A 21,230-nucleotide genomic window follows, 5' to 3' on the forward strand; every position below is an offset into this window, starting at 1 on the left:
GTCCTGGAGCCCATTTGTGTTCCCACTAGCAAAGCTTAAGTAAGAAATCCACTTGATCTACTTTCTCACCAATACTTGGTATTGATAAACTGCTTAATTTGTGTTAATCCATTTTGTATTAAAATCATATTTCATCACAATTTAGGTTTAATTATCTAATTAAACTTGAGCTGTATCTCTCATAAAATTTCTGGTAATATGGGCTGGGAAGGTAGCTCAGTGGTAGAGTGCTTGCCATGAATGCATGAAGCCCTGGGTTCCATTCCTCAGCACCAAATAAGCAGAAAAAAAAAGCCGAAAGTGGTGCTGTGGCTCAAGGGGTAGAGTGCTAGCCTTGCGCTGGAGCTGAGGGACAGTGGCCAGGCCCAGGGTTCAGGCCCCAGGACCGGACCCAAAAAAATTTTTTTCTGGTAATATGATGTTCTTCATTTTCTATTTTTGTCTCTCAATATGCCCAATAATATGGATGTAGATGGCTCTGAGTAGTTAATACACAATTAGGAGGAGGAGGATCATGTAAGATGTAAAATCATCTCATGTGAGAGAGAAATACTTTGATCTGGTCATTAAGGCAAATAGTAACCCTTGATTAGCACCCACTCTTTCTGACTTAAACAAATTTGCAATACATTATTCCCAAAGTTCCTAGAATTCCAACTGAATCAAAATGGAAGAATAATCTACAGAGAAAAGCTTCTGTTGTACAAAATGTCTGAGGATCTGACAATCATCTTTTTTCCAGGCTGGAAGGTACATGAGTTCTGGTCATAGGCTGAAGACAAAGGGTCTGGTCAAGAATACAGAATTTTCAGATCCCTCTGGAGCCTCCCCTGACAAGTACATCAGAATGATCTGTATTTTGAAATTCTAGGAAGTCATTTGATACAGAAATCCAATTGGAATATAAATTAGAGTTAGAGGAGTAAATAACATTTGCTTTGGGAACATGGCCAAGTACCAATGAAATTTATCCCTTTCCTCTTCCAATTTCTAAACGCAGAAGGCAAAAAGAAAATGACTGCATAAAATGTTTTGCTTCACTGAGTGCCTGATGCTAATTAAAAATATGCTAAAACACTGGTGACATTGTCTGTTATACAAGTCAAAATTAATTTTAAAATTAACAAACATTTTAGAGTTTAAAGGGTGAACAAAGTTTACATATCCTACCTATGTTCAGGATCTCTGATTTTTGATAGCATGTTTTTCTATTTTTCTCAAATACTCTCAAGACATTACAATGTTTCAGAATCCAAGGTTTCCAAAATAAATGGAAGAGATGGCATAAGTCTTGACTGTATTGTCTGCCTTTGCATTCACAGCCTGTATTTGGGGTTTATCTTATTACCCAGTACACTGTATATTTGGAATGGAGGCACGTTGAAGTTTGCCTTTATACAGTGAACAAATTAAGTAAAAAAAAAAAATGAGGGGTTTCCAAAGCTATAAGGAATTGAGCCACACAAAGCTAGGAGTGACATTACCTAAACCCTAGCATGAACATAACATGGTGGGCAGCTTTCTGTTCTTGTGATAAGGACATGGGAAAATGTGAACCATAATACCAATATTGCACCAATTCGAAGCTTCTTTTTTTAAAAAGCATGAAATTGCCATTGATCACTTATTTAACTCTTTTGTCAAAAATATTTGCTATTGTCACTATACTTCAAAAGCAAGCATAGTATCCAATCCAAAAACACTCAAAATGAAAAAGGAGAACTGAATAAGGTCCCTTCTCCCCCAAAAGACATTTCATTTGAACATCTAACAGATAATTAATTTCGTAGCCCGTAAACTCACACCCCACTGATTTTAATTCTTTGTGTATATAAATGATCCATAGAAAGCTTAGAACTTGTAACCTCTCCTCTCACCTTTTTGTGTGTGTACTCTTACCAAAATTCCCAGATGTCATAGCTGACACACCTACTTGTTAAATTGGAGAACTTCTTGAAGAACAGTAAACAGATGCTAGAGCAGATGGAAATTTTCTTTTTGAGCTGAGAAAATGAAATTTCCAATTATGAAATGCTTGGACACTATTTTATCTCCCTTCTAGTTGACTGAAGTATGAGATTTACTTATGTCACAATTTAGAGTTAAAAGAAATACTTTTTATTCTCTCACCTCTTGATTTCTTCATGTATTCATAAGCATTAGTTTAAAACCTGCTCACTTCTAGGTTTGTATGCAATTACTTTGGCACTTTCAAAAAATAAAAATACATGAAATGTTCTCGTTTCATGGTTCTAGTTTCTACTTTTATCCTTGTCCATCTGGTTGCTCAACTTTGCCTCTTACATTTTCTCTCTATTCTGACAATGTTATTTCTTATTTATTATCTTGTGTAACACTCATTTCTTCAGTAAACTCTCCCCAATCTATCCAGAGAATCCTTATGAAATGCGAAAACTAATAGATTTTCTGTGGTGGTATGAAGCAGATATGATCTCTTCTATCCCCTGTCTACCTGATTCCCCAAGGACAATTTCTAACAGCTGCCTTAGGATCTTTCTGCGGAAAGGCAGTGACAGCTGCATGTCTGACAGGTAACCTTACCATGTGTGCCTAACCTTATCTAGGAGCCCTTTCTCTGCATGCTACATGCCTGCCAAGTTCCTTTACTCTCCGCAGTTTATGGCTAATCTGAAAATGCAGAGTACTTTTTTTTATAGAAGGTCTGAGGAAGCAGAGGAGGCTAACTGGAACATTATTAACTCAGAAGTCTTGTTCTTCAGAGGCTTCTATTTTTAAATAGACCTTGTATATTACAACACATTACATTTCACAGTAAAACTGAATAGAAGTTTCAGCGACTATTTATATACTTTCACTCTCACAAATACCTATCTCCTTCCCCTGTTATTAGCATCCTCAACCTGGTGGCATGTGTTATAGACAGTGACTCAAATATTGACACCCAAATTCAAAAGTTTACACTAATATCATGCATTTGATGAGCTTTGACAAGCACAGAACATGCTTCTACTGCTGTAATATCATTCAGAGCAAAACTGTATTTTCATTTTTGTCCACCATTTATCTCTTCCTTTCCTTTACCCTCATGACAACTGCACTTATTGCTGTCCATGATTTTGCTTTTTCCGTGATGTCATATAGCAACTGTGTTACATTCTGGAAATGACAAATCCATACATGGCAGGGAACCTTTTCAGAGTGCTTTACTTCACTCAGCATATGCATTGAAGTTTTCTCTAACGCTTTCTTGCCTTGATTCTCATTTGTTAAAGTACTAAATTATGTTTTAGTGTTTTGACATTTCATAATTTTTTATCCATTCACTTAACTAAAGAAGGTCTTGTTATTTCCCAACTTACTATTTCTCAATTATGGATAGAGCTGAGATAGGCCCCCAAGTGCACAATTTTGTGTGGACATAAAATTCCAATACATTTGGATAAATACTGAAGAGTATAATTGTTAGGTTATTTGGTGATACTATTATAAGAAACTGACAGGTTATTTTCCAAAATGTCTTTACCATTTTGCATTCCTACCGGCAATCTTCAGAGATCCTATTGCTCCTCATCATGATTCGTTGCCAATGCTTAGTGTTTTGGATTTTTGATTATTCTAGCATCTGTGTCACAGTATCTCATTGTTTTAAATTTGTTGTTTCTTAATAATGTGATAATTCATGTCTTTTTTTTCTTTTCATTGGCTTCTTGGTTCTCTGGATGGCTTCTTTGGTAAAATGTCTCTTTCTAGTCTTCACATTTTTAATGGTTAGTTAGGTTTTATGAGTTCTTTGTATATTGTGGATAACAGTTCTTTTTTATAGCGTTCTACATTGCTTTCTTTCATTTTTATTGATTGATTTTTGTCAAGGTGATGTACAGAGGGTTACAGTTACATAAGTAAGGTAATAAGTCAAACTTATTCTTATCAAAGTTGGTACACCTTCCCTTATTTTTCTCCTACTTTCCTTTCCCACAACCTCTCCCCCAAGTTTTACAGATCATTTCCAATATATTGTCTTGTGTATGTCGCTGTTGCATTGGTTCCCTTGTCCTTGGTGTCACCATTCTCTTATTCCTCTTCCCTTCTCTAATTCAGATAAACATATATACAATACCATTGTACCAAACTCAAATAAAGTGACAACAGGGATATACCATAGGGAGAAGAACATACAACAGAAACAAAAAAAATCACATAGTACCCTAAAAACAACAACCACCACCAAAAAAACCTTTGTGTCCATGTCTTGGAGTTCATTTCACTTATCATTATCATATATGGTCACATGTACATAGATTTTGAGCTATTCTGCTCATCTATTAAAATTATCCTAGATATTTACTATTTATTGCAAATAAGGGAAACCATAGAACCTATGTTTCTTGAGTCTGGCTTATTTCACTTAATATGATTTTTTCCAAATCTTTCCATTTCCTTACAAATGGGGTGGTGTCATAGAATTCCATTTATACATACAAACATACACACATACACACACACATATAATATTTTCTTGATCCACTCATTGACTGAAGGGCATCTGGGTTGGTTCCATATCTTAGCTATGGTAAATAATACTGCAGTAAACATGGTTGTGCTGGTAGCTTTAGTATGGTCTTGGTTGTGATCATTTGAGTAAATGCCCAAAAGTGGGATTGCTGGGTCATAGGAGAGCTCTATGTGTAGTCTTTTGAGAAAACTCCATACTGCTTTCCAAAGTGGTTGAACAAATTTACACTCCCACCAACAGTGTAGTAGGGTTCTCTTTTATTCACATCCCCTCCAGCATTTGTTGTTATTAGAGTTCTTGATTATAGAGTGAGGTGGAATCTCAATGCTGTTTTGATTTTCATTTGATTTATGGCCAGAGAAGTTGAGTATTTCTTCATGAGTCTATTGTACATTCTTATTTCCTCTTCAGAGGCTTGTTTCTTTGAAGATTTGTCTTTGGAGGATTTGATTTTTTGAGTTCTAAATATATTTTAGATATGAGGTGTATGGCAACCTAATCTTTGATTTAAAAAATAGGATGGAAGAAATACAGCTTCTTCAGTTAATGATGCTGGCAAAATTGGTTAAACATCTGTAGAAAACTAATGTTAGATCCTTCTATGTCATCCTGCACCAGAATCAACTGCAAATGGATCAAAGACCTCAAAGTAATAGCACACACCCTGAAAATATTACAGAAAGGAATAGGAGAAACTCTAGGGCTCCTTAGCACAGGCCAAAATTTTCTTAATAAAGACTCAGAAACACAACAAATCAAAGAAAGGTTGGACAAATGGATTGCAGAGTTTCTGCAAGGCAAAGGACATTGCTAGCAAGATCAATAGAAAGCCCACGGATCTTCACTAGCCATACAATGGACAAGGGTCTCATATCTAAAATATACATAGAACTCAAAAAATTAAATCCCTCCCAAAACAAATCCTCCAGGAAACAACCACCCCATTAATAAGTGGGCTAAAGACTTAAAGAGAGACAGACTTCTCTGAAGAGGATAACAGTTCTTTACTAGGCATCATTTACAAATTGTTTTCACCGATCCATGGCTTATTTTCTCATGTTCTTTACATTGTCTTTCACATGCAACTTTTAATTCTATGGAAGTCCAACTAACCAATTCTTTCTTTTCTGAATGGTGACTTTGATGTTGTATTTAAAAAGTCAACCTCGCATTGATCATTCTTTAAATTTTCTCCTGTGTTACTTTCCAGGAGATTTCTGGCTTCAGGTTTCACATTTAGGTCAATGGCCCACACTGAGTTAATTTTTGTGAAAGGTGTAAGATCTGTATCCAAATTCATTTTGTTTTATTTCCTTCATGCAGGTGTCCAGCTGTTTCAGCACAGTCAGTCATTTTGTCAGCAGCTGAATTCCCAGCTTCCCTGAGCTACCAGAATTCCATTTTTTTTATTGCTAAATAATTTCCCTACATCTCATGCCATGAAGCCACCTCTAATTTTCCCAGAGGACCTCATTTTTATAATCAAACTCACTGATTAAATCATATCCAGATATTTGAACTGTGTCCTAATATGCCCTGAATGTCCTCCATTAAAATATGATAGCAAACATCTGGGTGAGGGAGATGGTCATTGGCTTTGCCATAATTTTATTTCAGCTGTAAATAAAGCACACCAAACATTATCATGTATGAAGAAGAAATAAAGAATTGTGCCTAATAGCCTTCAGAGTTCCATTTTATTCTTTTCCTCTTTTAATCAGTCATTGTTCCTTCTCTTCTTTTCCAATGTTTTCTAAAATAAAGCCACAGAGGCTGGATGACTAAATAGAAAGGGTTCATTTCTGTGTTATAAATGATCTCTATAATTTTACATTTAATAGTTTGTTTGCTGTCATTTACTCTTGATTAGTAAATGCCAAATTCTCTTCCATTTTGGTTATGGCAATTCTTGGCATTATTTTCTAAGATGCTTTACTTATTTGGAATAAGTAAACTGCTGTGGCAAACAGTTTAATAGAGGAAGTAAGGATATTCCCACATGCCAACTCTAAAGGGACATTGTCAAAAAATAGGTATTACATTTTTACACAAGGTAAGAAAAGATTTGTGGAAGCAATTGCTGAGATTTACAAAGTGTAATAAACAATCTTCTTTAAAAGTTATGCTTCATCTCCATCCTTGATAAGACATGAAAAACTCTGAGGAACCTCGCCATGCAATTGAACCTTCAGAAATGTGAAGAGAAGGTGAAAACAGAACAACCACATGATTAAAGAGTTGAGGGATTGTTCAATGAACAGCTTCTCTTGGAGTCTCAAAGCGATCATGGTCCATTCATTTTCAGTCTTTAGCTTTAAGCTTTTATAAAAATGTTCCCTGATTGATTTTGACCATTCCAGAGTATTCCACACTATTTCATCTTACTGAAAGAGAAATGTTAATTATTTTTCATTTTATTTCAGTATCACATATTCAGGCCCTAGAACAACTACATTCAGGGGCTGGGAAGGTGGCTCAGTGGAAGAGCGCTTGCCTTGCATGCATGAGGCCCTGGGTTCGATTCCTCAGCACCACATAAGCAAAAAGAAAAAAGCCGGAAGTGGCATTGTGGCTCAAGTGGTAGAGCGCTAGCCTTGAGCTGAAGAGCTAAGGGACAGAGCCCAGGCCCAGAGTTCAGCCTCATGATCGGACCCCCCAAAAAAGAACTACTACATTCAATAGTCTTAATTAATGTGTGTACAGAGATTCTTCATATCCTGAAGTTAGGTTGTTGTTTGCCTGCCTTCTGGAAAAGCAGATAGAAAGAATCCTATATAAATTGAATAATGTTTAAAGGCAAAGAGAAGGCTAAAGACAAAAAAGCATTAAAGTTAAATTATCTTCCTAGAAGCTGTCTCCTTTCCACAAAGCTTCTAACAACCAAAGGATTTCCCAGGTTTTCTTGTTGTTGTTGTTGTTTTTAAGGCAAATATCTAAATGTCAACAATGAGGGTAATACAAAAACAATACAATTTCCTCTGATAATTCAAGCAATAAATTGCCAGGGTTCTGGAAGATTTCTTCAGTACCAACATAAAAATAAAAAATCGTTAAACTTTAACTGCATTATAGAACTGGGCTTCTGTTTTCTCTTTCTTTTTTTTCTAAAATCTGCTAAATTATATATTTAAAAAATTATATACAGAAAAAAGACCCACATAGCAAAATATATATTTAATAATGCTTTATTTTTGCACTTTTTCCCCTCAAATAAAAGATACAATGGCCCCACAACTCTTTCCAAATTAAAGTTTTACAATAAAACTGCCATTACCTCTTTATAGTCATTACTTTCCTTTAGAAAATAAATCTGAACATTAACTACCTTCACTACAAGCCAACAAAATAAGATCACATCTAAAACTTGTGCCCAAAGCTCCATTTGAGACCTCCTAAGCAAACATCTGATTACATTTTCATGCCATCAAAGGAATAACAATTCCTACTCCAAATTACTTCCTATCCCCACAACCATGTGGATGTTAGTATCTGAAAACAAATGTTTACTTAGTTTTGGGAGGGAGTTGTCTGATTCAGAACCTTGTTCGCTTTAATTTGAAATGAGCTCCTCTTAGTTTTCTTTCATTCACTGCAAACAAAGAACCCCTATCGTTATTAAGATAAGAAACAATTAAAGATTGGTGAATAGCTTCTCAAAGCATTCTCTCAGCTGAGGAATGAGCTCTTGACAGTGGGACTGAAGGAATATTACAAGTCATCAAAGAATGCCAGTCAGAGCCATATGGAGTGACATACTTCCACTTTAACTGTGCCCATGATACTCTCACAGTTTACACAGCTGTAGATTATTAGGAAGGAGCCCAAAATGAACGAGGGATCCCTCCTTAGGGTCGTTCGCCATCACAATAATGTTAACTAAAATCTGTGGGTGGTGAAGTGACTTAGTGGAAAAGAAGCATTTATCACTGTTCTTTTGACAGCTGACATCCACTACAGAATTCTACCTCTTCTGTGGGTTTTGAAAAATTAAATTATGTCTGAATTTATGGTAATCTCTTAGGATTCATAAATATATGCATTTACTCAACAGATTTTTTATTTTCATGAAAAAATTAAAATACAGTGTCTCTAAACATGTTCATAAAAATCTCAGGTAAATAGCCCAAACTGTGATTTAGAACCAACACAATGGTTTTAAAATGCTCTTTGGTAACCAGGACTTAATTTGAAATCAATATACTGGCTAGGTGTGTGTGTGTGTGTGTGTGTGTGTGTGTGTGTGTGTGTGTGTGTGTGTGTGTGTGTGTGTGTGTGTGTGTGTGTGTGTGTGTGTGTGTGTGTGTGTGTGCTGGTATTGGAGCTTGAACTCAGGGCCTCAAGCTCTTTCTTGGCGTTTTTGCTCCAAGTTGGCACTCTACCACTTGAGCCACAACACTTTTTGCTAGTTATTTGGAGTGTTTCATGGATGCTTCTACCTGAGCTGGCTTCAAACTAAGAGTCTTGGATCTCAGCATCCCAGATAGCTAAGATTACAGGTGCAAGCCACCAGCTCCTAGCTCTAAATTATTTCTCAATAATAAAATATATTACTTAAAATGCATTAATTATTGGGGCTGGGAAGGTGGCTCAGTGGTAGAGTGCTTGTCTTGCATGCATGAGGCCTGGGTTCCATTCTTCAGCACCACATAAGCAAAAAGAAAAAGCCAGAAGTGGCGCTGTGGCTCAAGTGGTAGAGTGCTAGCCTTGAACTAAAAAGCTGAGGGACAGCGCCTAGGCCCAGAGTTCAGGCCACATGACCAGACCCCCAAAAAATGCATTAATTATTAATAACACAATTAAATATATTACTTATTAATATTTTAAATAATTATAATTTGTTCAATCATTAAGTAAAGCATAGTTTTAAGGTAACATAAAACTGTCATTTTACAAAAAGAACTCAGTATCTGAAAAAAAATTATGATAACAATAAGGCACCAATGGCTCACACTTGTCATCTTAGATACACAGCAGGCTGAGATCTGAAAATGACAATTGGAAGCCAGCTTAGTCAGGAAGGTCCATGAGGTTCTTATCTCCAATAAACTACAAAAACGGAGCTAGTAATGGAGCTGTGGCTCAAATAGTAAATATCACAGGTAAAAAAATCAATCATCATTGTTCCTTCAGCAAATACTTAGTAAGCACTGTTAAGTGCAAGAACCTCAACTTAAGAGGACGAACTTAAGAATTTCTATTTCTAGTTGGACATGGCACTATCACCTGCCATCTACATACTCAGAAGTCTGAGGCAGAAGATAGTAAGTTTGAGCTCAGTCTACGCTGCATAGTGGGATCATCCCTCAAGAGAAAAATGAAAGAAAACGAGCAAGGAGGTAACATTGTTAAACAAGAAATGTACTCATTACCTTACTCATGTAACTGTAAGCCCTCAGTACATCACCTTTATAATAAAATAATATTGATTAAAAAAAAGAAAAGTGAAGAGGTAGAAACAGAGGAAGAGGAGGAAGAGGAGGACAGGAGAAAGAAGAAAAAAGAGGAGGAAGAGGAGGACAGGAGAAAGAAAAAAAGAGGAGGAGGATATGGAGGAGAGGAAGAGCAAGAAGAGGAAGAGAAGGAAAAGCAGGAAGGGAAGATGAGATTCAGAAGAGCAGTTCTGTTTCTGAGGATAGCTAAGGGAAAGTAGATCAGCAGCAAACCAACTGGAATATATTGGTTTCTGCATCAATCCAATAAGGGAATGACAACAAATCTCTCATATCCCATTATAAGATAATGATCGGCTTTTCTCATACACATAGACATTTTACTCAATGAGGTTAATATTGTTGGATCAATAAAAGCACTTATTCAAAGAGCACAATCAAGAACTCTATTAAATACAAATAGAATCTTTTCAAGTTTTTCTTTTCAATTGCAGTGCTGCTCTATGAATGAATAGCACTTGAATCAGGACCTACCCCAATGGAAATGTATTAACTCTGATCCAATACCACCTTGAATACAGTTGTCTTTCTTCGTACACATATAATAGCAGTGGTGTGTGTGGCAGATGATGAGTAGCAGCTTGAAGGGCTGGTTTAGCTACTGCAAACATCTCATTAACAAATAAATGTCCAAGACAGGTTGTTGCTGTTTGTCCAGAAACACACCCTCCAAAACCCAGAACATTATGGCATTCACACTTTTCACTTGACTTTTCAGTATCTCTGTTTTCAAATTTCTGGCCTTAAGATGAACCTTGTCAAAATGGATCAAAAGGAATAGACTAAGAAAGAGAACACTTCATGTTAACTTACCTTTACACAAAATTAGTAAGAAATAATGACCACTTACACAACTCATTGCACTTTTCAGGGCTTTTAGAAGATTCATTTTGATTTATTCCTAATCAAGGATCTCTTTAAGCAGCTGCTTTTATTATCCTCAGTCAGCATAAAAGTCAAAGAAGAACGTTGAAGATTCTGATCTCAGCCAGCTTCAGAGATCTCTCAAGCCTTATGTATAAATTTGTGCTAATGCCTAAAGGGTTGAATGACTGTTCCAAGCTAAATGGAAAGTCTATAGAGTTCCACAAATTTAAGACCATCACCATCCACAAGAAACAGATTCTATCCACTAGTTTCAAAGTGACAGTAGGCCTTGAAAGATTTTGTTCTGGATCTGCTGGATGGCCAGGAAGCCATACACCTTAATTTGTTCAGAAACCTGCTTGTTTACACCTGTTTTTTGTGGATATTTTGAACAGCACCTACTCTTGGTTTCTAGTATCCTGAGAGGTTGACTTCAGATCCTGGAAATACACTTTTTCAGATTCCTGTCCCAACTTTATTGCAAGCAAAGCAATAAGATGCCTCCTGCTAGGCTGTTAAGAGAGCCATACATATTCATGCCAATGAGGTGCTTGAAACAGTACTTACTACTTAGCAAGAATGCAAGAAGTATTAGTTGTGATTTTAGGACATAGTAGTTATCTTATGACTCAGAAGGTATTATGTACTTATTTCTTATATTTTGGATTTAGCATTAGTTATCCTCCTATGAATACATAAAATAAATATCAGAAGACATAATATGCCTAGAAAGTGTACACACACATTGTGTATAATATATATACTCTTTTGCCTGACATAAAGACAAAATTATCCATTTGCTTTTTATAATTGGAATTTGGCACGTAGTAGATAAATATAGAGTGCAAGATTCAACACTAGGCTAGAGTTTTAATATTAGAGGCCCAGGAAAGGCATGATAGCCTCATTTAAAAGGCTAGAAGGTAAGTTACCTGCTTTAATAGATTTTAGTAGCTTATGATAATCATTCCAGATGTCATTCCTTTATTTCATATTATCTATCAAAAGATAAATCTTTGCATAGCAGAAAGTGTAACATTTACATCTTATAAAATCTGTAATGGCTACTGCTTAGCTGAAAATATTTACCATTATTAATTTTTAGAGGTTAACTAAATAGTACTTAATTTAATGGCATGGCAAAGTAAAACGTTTATCTGAAAACAAACCTTGATGAACTTCTTGCTTTTTGGCCATAGCATTATTTTTCAGTTCACTATGTTGCACACCAAATGTGTTCTGTGTTTCTCCTGATAATCAGGTAGTTTGGAATAAAGTCCACTGTCAAATAAATAAAAATGCATATTTCTGTTAGCTATAACATTATAAAGCACATTTTTTAAATCTCAAGAAATAAAATCTTCCAAAAATCACTAATATTCTAATTATTATTATCCACATTAAGTGAGACATGTTATAGAAGAACAATGCTGTGTACTTGAGTAATTTCAAGTTTAAAATTAAAATCTGGCATTCAACCAAATGTCTGGTAATTGCAAGAAAAAATATTGAATTTAGAATATAGTAAATGTCAATGAAATATTATAGTCAGACTAATACAGAGATCATAGAAATAAATCTGAATCAACCGAACCAAACCCATTCCTAACTCTTCAACTTGACTAATTCCAAGGATGAAAGAGCAAAACTAACTTCCCACTCAGACCCTTCAACAAACTTGGCGTTGAATCAAGCTAGTGGTGTCAAGTACAGTTAGGAGCATCTGTTTCTTCACATGGCTGCTTCCATAACCATACCTCTAAGACTCATCTAATTTTAGCCAGAGAGCCTTCAACTTCAAAATGACTGATGGTAAGGTTCAACGAGTTGGAAAAGAATAAAGATTTAGATGTCACTATTTCTCTCATACAATAAATACTCTGTGTACCCTTGTGTGTCATATACTGTACCTGATGCTGCCCTCATACAGCTTCCAATCTCACGGACTTGAGGTGAGTTAATAGAGAACTGGATTACAGGGTGTTGTTTATTTTAATAAGAGATTAAAGAACTAACTACTTGAATATTTTCAGTAATGTAGAACATAAGAGTCTACAAACATATTCCAAAACAATATTCTTCTGGAGGAAGAAGTCAGACTTAGTGGAATTACAATCTGGCTTGAAACTTCTCAGAAAATGAAAGTCCTAAGACTGGAGCTTAGGGAGGCAATGGGAAGGTTGCCCAATAAGCAATTCTCATCAGAATACAAAGAAACTGTTAAAGTAGGTAAATTAGTTTAGATAATCACTCCAATACTGCAAAAAAGGGCACATTGGCAGGGAAGAAGCCAAAGTGATGGAAACAATTGTAGAAAGTCAGGTAAGGGGTGCAGATCTGAACTGGTGTGATGGGAGGCAACTGAAAAAGCCTAAACTGGGTTTGGGGAGTCCAGAAAGGAAGGGTGGTTCAAGAACAGAAGTGTGTCTATCAGACTGGCTCATGCCTATAATCCCAGGAGGCATATGTAGGAGAAGCATTGTGCTGGGCCAGTTTGAGCAAAGATACCCTATCTAAAAAATAACCCAAAAGCAAAACTTGGGTTGAAGGCATGTGGCTCAAGTAGTATCACATCTGCACAGCAAATGCAAGGCTCTGAGTTCAAACCCCAGCATTACCAAAAATAATGGAAGGAATAAAGAAAGGAAGGAAGGAATAAAGGAAGGAAGGAAGGAATAAAGGAAGGAAGGAAGGAATAAAGGAAGGAAGGAAGGAATAAAGGAAGGAAGGAAGGAAGGAAGGAAGGAAGGAAGGAAGGAAGGAAGGAGTGAGGGAAGGGAGGGAGGGAAGAAGGGAAGAAGGGAAGGAAGGAAGGAAGGGAGAGAGAGGGGAGGGAGGAAGGAAGGTAGGAAGGGGAAAGAAGGGAGAGAAGAGGAGAGAGAGCAAATGAGAAATTAGAGTGAAAGAAGAAAGGAAGAATGAAGGTTTCTTACTTACTTGCTGTGTAACTTTATGAATAAAACAAGGCTTTAGCCCAGACACAGATGAAACAAAGCTTTACTCAGCTTAGCTTCTGCTTATGAGGAATACAGAAAAGGACATTGCCTAAAGCATTCATTTGACACACAGTAAAAGACAAAGAAGCATTCAGATCTTTCTTCATTCAAAAACTCAAGAACAGGGCTGGGAATGTGGCTAGTGGTAGAGTGCTGCCTAGCATGCATGAAGCCCTGGGTTCAATTCCTCAGTACCACATAAACAAATAGCTGCAAGTGGTGTTGTGGCTCAAATGGTAGCGTGCTAGCTTGAGTATAAGAGGTTCAGGGACAGTGCCCAGGCCCTGAGTTCAAGCCCAGGACTGGCAAAAAACAAAAAACAAAAACAGGACATACATATATACTCATACATATATTTGTCTAATTACATGGCATTCACAAAACAATATTTATTGCAGTTTTTATAATAACAAGACTGGGTTTGCTAAGAACTATTGGTTGTTAAGACTATAAAGGGTTTTCGGAGTTGTTTGTTTCTATCATGATTATCACATGGTAGAAAGTAAGTTATAATTTAAAAAATATATTTGGACTGTTTCAGTTCTAAGTAAAGCATCAAGAATAAGTGGTTATCTTATTTTAAAAAGCATAGAAATGAGCTTTGTCATTTATATATTGACAGCACTGGATGTTCTAGAACAGTGACCACAAAAGTGACCTGTGGATTAGAATCACCGGGTATCTTGCAAAATTTGTATAGCGCAAGCCTCACACAAAAGCTTCTCTGGAAATGCGACATAGGTATTGGGGGGTTATGAGCTCTTTGGGGGACATCAATATACAGACAAGCTTGGGAACCACAGTTCTAAACAGGCACAGAAAAGAGAACTGAACCTGCCTACTTCAACAAATGCCAGCAAGACTTTCAGCCACAAACTCGGGTGTATGAGAACCATCTTTAATTGTCTATGGATAACAATCATTGCTCTCTTACACTACCCTATAGGATAGCTGAAATCTATTCTCAGACACACTGAGGCTTCTTTTCTGTGGTGTTTCTTAAGTGGAGCTGGGTATAGAGTCAATTGAATAAGAGTTATGAAGTACCAGAGCAGGAGAGCTTAAATTGGAAGAACAACTATTATGTCTTGCTCTAATATTGACAGCTGTTGTTTCCCCTGCATCCTTTCAGCACAAGATTACTCCACGTGTGAGTCTCTGAGGCCCTAGCGCAGCTGCCTTGTCCCATTCTCAGGTCCCTAGGTGTGCAGGTCACAAGCAACTGCTCCTTGCCACAACAGATATTCTGCTCCTTCCTACACTGAAATTCAAGGGACAAGGGAGGCTTTAAAAATAGTGTAGAAACAAATCATTAAGAACAAAAAAACTGTTGCTCAAAACATACAGCATATTATTCATGAGAGATTCCCTTACTACCTGCCAATTATGCGAAGGAATTTTTATGTTTGTTAAAATCCAGTTGGTTTGTCTTATTGGTGTTATTTTCAACCTTTTGATAATATCCTGAAATCTTTTGAAACCAGCTCTCCATTTTTCCAAGGAGGTGGTGTTTTTTTGATAAAATACATATAATCCATAGACTTCCTTAAGTGAATGAACAAAACTGCAATAGTGTGCAATACATCAACAACTAATGAGCAAGGAAGATAATCCTACCTCTCACTTGGGAGATTTAGCAGCATTCACTCAGAAAATTGCTAAGCCATATGTGAGGCATGACTAGCTGGCAAGGCACCAGTGTCAAATCTTTTCGAAGAGGAATCAAACTCTTCAGGAATGCATGTCAATCCTGTGTGAGATGAACAGTTCCTCCATGAATCCCTGATCGATATTCTCACTTCGGGCACTGGTTTTTAACATCAGATAATAATAATAATCTATTACTAAAATGAAAGGTGAAAGCCCATGGTCACTGATATCTGAGTCCGTGGTTATTTTTCTCGATTTCTAGAAAAACAGAATACATGAATGTGTGGAGGGAGGCGGGGTGCATGCGCCTGTATGTATCCCAACATATTTCTAGATTATTTTCCTCTGAAATATAGGATGACTTGTTTGTTAAGTCAATAAATACTCATCATCATAAAATAAAACTGCTGCTCAACAAATGTTTACATGCAATATACTGAAAATTCAGTTTTTAAAAAACTGTCAGTGACTCACACCTGTAATCTTAGTTATTGGGAGATTGAAGTTAGAAGGTTCAAGGATAAGCCAGAGAGAAAAGTTCATCAGATAACTAACTGGGATGCTGGCATCCATCTCTCTTTGCAGCTATGTGGGAGGCTGAAACCAAGAACATCGAGTTTCTAGGCAAGCCAGGGCAGTATGTGTGATTCCATTTCAACAGAAGAAGCTGTGCATGATGGCATGTGTTTGTCATCCTAGATACTAAGGGATTCTAAAATAGGTGGCTTGTGGTCCGTGTCCACACAGGCAGAAAATGTGATCCTATCTCAAAAATAACCTTTGGGAAATAAAGAGCTTAGAATTATGATTCAGCAATATAATCCTATATAACAAATACAAGGTCTTCGGAACAAATCTCAGTAATTCCAAAATATTAAAAGGTAAAATATATTTGCATATTCAGAGAAAAACTAAAAGTAGGAAGAAATGAAGGATTACATGTTATATCATTGGGAAATAAGTATTGTCTATATTCTAAACTTTTATCTTTAAGCAGTTGTATAGAGCAGTTGCCATTTAACAAAACAGTTTATAAATACAATGCATCTTGATTGACGTTACGTCTTTTGACATTCTCGACATTTTAACAGTGCTGTGATGTTTATTTTACCATATATAAATTGAATTACGTTTGTGCTCATTAGAATTTTCACGAGGATATGTCTTGGCATGAGTAAGGTTTCTTAAACTACTGGAGAAATTTTCCATCAAGACAGTAGGAACATGAGTTATAGGTCCAATCAATAGACTTAGAAGAAGTCAGGAACTAATATGCATACCTCTGGGGAGGGTCTAGAGTGTATCCTTGACATTTTCTGGTGTTTCAACCCTGGACATTTTCAGAAAATTAACAGGTATTCTCAGAATCAAATCAACAGAAACTCTTCCAACATGGGCTTAGAAAGCCCCTAAGAAGACATGAAGAAGGTTACCAGATTTCTTGGATATACGAGGAAGAAATAGACTACTCAGAGGCTTGGTAGTGTTTTGCAGAATTCAGGTAGAGAGATGTCACTCAGCCACAAAGGGGGAACTGTTGCCCTGAGAATGCATGTTACCTCCAGCATGAACCATGGAGAATCACCATCAATCAGACAGCCAGCAGAATTTTTCCCTTCTGGATGTTGAACTTGTCTGTGGACAATGACCTTTCCATTCCTTAATTTTTTTCCCTTGTGGTATGAAAGTATCATCTCATGTCTATATTTTGAAACAAAGAAATTATTTTTTAGTTCCACATGTCCACAAGTAGATGGGAATTTTAGATGGATTTGACACAAATTCACCCATATTTTGTTTTGTGTGGTTTAGATGAGACTTCAAATCTTTGAGTGGCTAATTATGTGACATATTGACTTTAAAAATGAAAGAAAGGAAAGCAGCGGGCGCTGGTGGCTCACGCCTGTAATCCTAGCTACTCAGGAGGCTGAGATCTGAGGATCGCGGTTCAAAGCCAGCCCAGGCAGGAGAGAGCGTGAGACTCCTATCTCCAATAAACCACCAGAAAACCGGAAGTGGCGCTGTAGCTCAAGTGGTAGAGCGCTCGCCTTGAGCTGAAGATCTGAGGGACAGCACCCAGGCCCAGAGTTCAAGCCCCACGACCGACAAAAAAAAAAAAAAGAAAGAAAGAAAGGGGCTGGGAAGGTGGCTCAGTGGTAGAGTGCCTGACTTGCATGCATGAGGCCCTGGGTTCGATTCCTCAGCACCACATAAGCAGAAAAAGCCGGAAGTGGTGCTGTGGCTCAAGTGATAGAGTGCTAGCCTTGAGCTGAAGGGCTGAGGGACAGCGCCCAGGCCCAGAGTTCAGGCCCCATGACTAACCAAAAACAATAAAAGAAAGAAAGCCTCTATACTGCTCAGACAATAAGATGTATGTTTCTATAAAATACCTTTTATATTTGAGAGGACTGAACTAACTACTATAGTGAGCTTACATTTATATAGCTGCATAGTGTCAGAGCATTTATCATTCATCAGGCTCCACACTTTTAAATATGCATGACTAAGTCCAGTGGACTCTGAGGTCATCTAGTTGTTCTGTGTCAGTCTCCCTGATTGCCTGTTATCTGACCAGTAGGTCAGGACTTGATGTGGTATTATAAAACAAGTTCTGGTTCAGAATACCAAATAAGAATTCAATAATACTACATAGTGTCTGACAGAAGAATCAAAGGATCTTTCAATAAGAACAAAGAGGAGTCTATCTGTGCCATCTAATTGAGGAAGGAATAAGCACATTACCCTGCTAAGAGAGTCACCTCTCTGGATCAGATGATCTTCCTGATCAGATATGTGATTCTCTCTCCTAGTGAACAAATTCCATGTCACGTATGGGGCCACAAAAGTGAGTTCTTTCAGACACAGTGGAATTGGTGTCTGGCTGTGGAGAAATAAGGGATTAGATGGATCCACTTACTTTTGATAAGCTATAGTTTCTAAACTAAAACAAAAATGCTCAAATGCATCCTGTCTTTCTCTTGGCAAGAGCAAAATCAGACTCATTGAACTACACCTGCATGTATGTGCTATTTCAGAGGCTCTGGAGCTCCCAGAGATTGTCCTGACACCTGTATCCTATAAATAGCTAATGTGAGTGGTAGCATTAATGAATGGGTCACAAAAAAAGATGACTCTAAAAGTTTATAAGAACTTAGATGTCTGGCTGAGAGCATCAGGAGTGTTGACCCAGGGAGCAGTCCAAAAAGCTGGTGAGGTGTTTATTCCTTCCTCAATCAGAACTTTATGGAGGACATTGAGTTCAGGTAGACCAAGATGACAGATAAATTTTCAATAGATTGAATGTGGTGAGTGGTTTCCTGGGAGATAATAACCTCAAATAGTGAAGGCAAGACTGGACGTTCTGAGAGGGGAGGAGAGGTATGGACCACAAAGCCCACACAGCAAAGGGAAACACATATGATACAGTGGGAGAAGGTGTCAGACCACATGCAGACTCCATCCAACTAACAATTTGCTGGTCTGCTCAGTCTCTTATTTCCTAACTGCGGAAATAGAAATATTTTATTTGAATTAGTTCTATTTAAACATTGGAAGATTGTATATAAAATTTGAAAGGGTTCTCTTGAAAAATCTTAATCTAGGTGTTGGTGTCTCACACTTTAATCCCAGCTACTCAGTAGGTTGAAATCTGAGAATCCTGTTTGAAAGCTAGCCTGAAAGATAAAACCAAGAGACCTCAACTCTAACTAATTAGTAAAAAGCTACAAGTGGAAGTGTTGCTCAAGTGTCAGAGCATCATCCTCAAGTAAAGAATCCAATGAAGAGTGCAAGGCTCTGAATTCAAACCCCACTACTGCCACAAAAGGAAAAAGAGAAGAAAAGAAAAAAATCTTACATTCAGTGGCAAAGTTGGGCCTGAATTCCCAAGTGTGAGTAATCAGAGAACACAAACAGAAGTGGACCCTGTTCACTGTTAACTGTTAATAGCCATGATATTGACTGAAGTGCGGTTCAAGTGGCAGATAATCTGTCTAGATAGCTGGATGCCCCCAATTCAGTCTCAACAATAGCTTATTTTTGCAATCTGAAAATTGAGGAATTGAAAATGTATTTTTAAAATGTTGACCTAATTTAGCTAGTTAGTTGACATACATTCATATGTCTAAGGTCCATTCTTTGTTCCATTCACTCAAAAAATGTTCATTATTATGTAAGTCCCTAGGAATCTGCTTTACTAACTGGATATGACTACTATCAAAGAAATACATTCAAGCCAGGAGCTGGTGGCTCATGCCTGTAATCCTAGCTACTAAGGAAACTGAGATCTGAGGATTATAGTTAGAAGCCTGCCCAGGAAAGTGCATGAGCCTCTTATCTATAATAAACCACTCATCAATCAAAAGCAAAAAGCAAAAGATGGAAATGACACTGGCTCAAATTAGTAGAGTGCTAGCCTTGAGCACAAATTGTTCAGGGACAGTACACAGACCCTGAATTCATGTCTTAGGACAAAAATAAAAAAAGAACTACATTCAAATTCAAATCACATTTTATTGAGTTAAGATGAGGAAAAAAAACTCTTGAAGGTACTAGAGGCATGCCAACTTGATTTCAAGCAATTAAGATCATAAGGAGAAAGCACAACCTAAATAACAAGAATTTCTAAGGAGACATATTTTGACAAATTTATGGCATGTACCTTTCACAAGTTCCAATATTTCTCAGTTGAATAAAATGTTCACAATGAAACTGGTTGATCAGAATTATCCTCAGTCCCTTTGCCTAGGTCATACAGAACTTTCAAACTTTTTGGAGTAGCAGCTGAACATATTGCTGCTACTAAATGATCTCTTCAAGATCATAACCATTTAAATCTAACTCATTAATGGAACAAAATCATTTAGAGGCACCTTACTTTTTCTTGCTTCTGTAGCTCCTTATAGCCATTACCTTCCTTCAACAAGGTTCTAGATGACTTGAGTCTATTCCAAGAAGTGCCTATGTAAGAATGGTTTGATCAGACTCATAACTGTTAGCCTAAGTATTCCTTTCTTATAGTCGCATAACTTCCATACAATCAAATTCTCTTTCGGGGTATGCTGACCTGGAGCATTAATGTGCTCTTCATATCATTTTTAAGATAATTACTTCTTTGTTGCTATCCTTATCTTCTTCTAAAAACAAATAGAACAAAAATACATGTATGCCTATCTTTCTCAGAGAAGAAATCTCCAGAATGTATTTAATGATGCAACTGGAAAATGTTCTAACAATTTGGTCCTTCGTGATTTCTCAATTTATTACAGGTGGGTAATTTCTGAAAAACCCAGGACAATGGAACAGATTGAATCACTTCAACAACTTGAAATTTGAATGAATTCCAAAGTGCTTACAGTCAACCTATTTTTGTCTTTATTTTTGCTTCTTCTGAACTTCTTTATTTTTTAAATTTAATTTTATTGTTAAGGTGATGTCCAGAGGGGTTACATTACATACATAAGGTAGTGAGTGCATTTCTTATCAAACATTGTTACCTCCTCCCTCATTTTTCTCCCACTTTCCTTCCCCCTCAGTATCTCTCCCCAGTTGTAAAGTTCATTTCCAACATATTATCTGGTATCCACTATTGCACTGGTTTACCCTTTGTCCTTTGTCTTACCATTATTCAAGGTTAAATAATTTTTCTTTGGAAGCTGTCCCAAATTAGTGGTAAACTGTGTTCTTTGGAAAATCGTATTTAGTATTAAATGAGTATTTAAGTATAGTAATTACACTGACATTAATAAATTTGGGAGCATGGACTGCCTTTAA

General features: G+C 36.9%; 1 long non-coding RNA gene across 1 annotated transcript in view; it reads right to left on the reverse strand.

The window, feature by feature from the left end:
- Positions 1-21,230, reverse strand: part of LOC138833210 (uncharacterized) — a 126,212-nt gene that overhangs the window by 97,030 nt on the left and 7,952 nt on the right. Inside the window, exon 2 of the long non-coding RNA XR_011373847.1 lies at positions 11,982-12,093. This is a non-coding gene — a long non-coding RNA (uncharacterized lncRNA). The remainder of the gene's footprint in view (positions 1-11,981; positions 12,094-21,230) is intronic.

This window comes from Dipodomys merriami, unplaced genomic scaffold (assembly GCF_024711535.1).
Source record: "Dipodomys merriami isolate MVZ:Mamm:240054 unplaced genomic scaffold, mDipMer1.0.p SCAF_1, whole genome shotgun sequence".
Lineage (NCBI taxonomy): Eukaryota > Metazoa > Chordata > Mammalia > Rodentia > Heteromyidae > Dipodomys > Dipodomys merriami.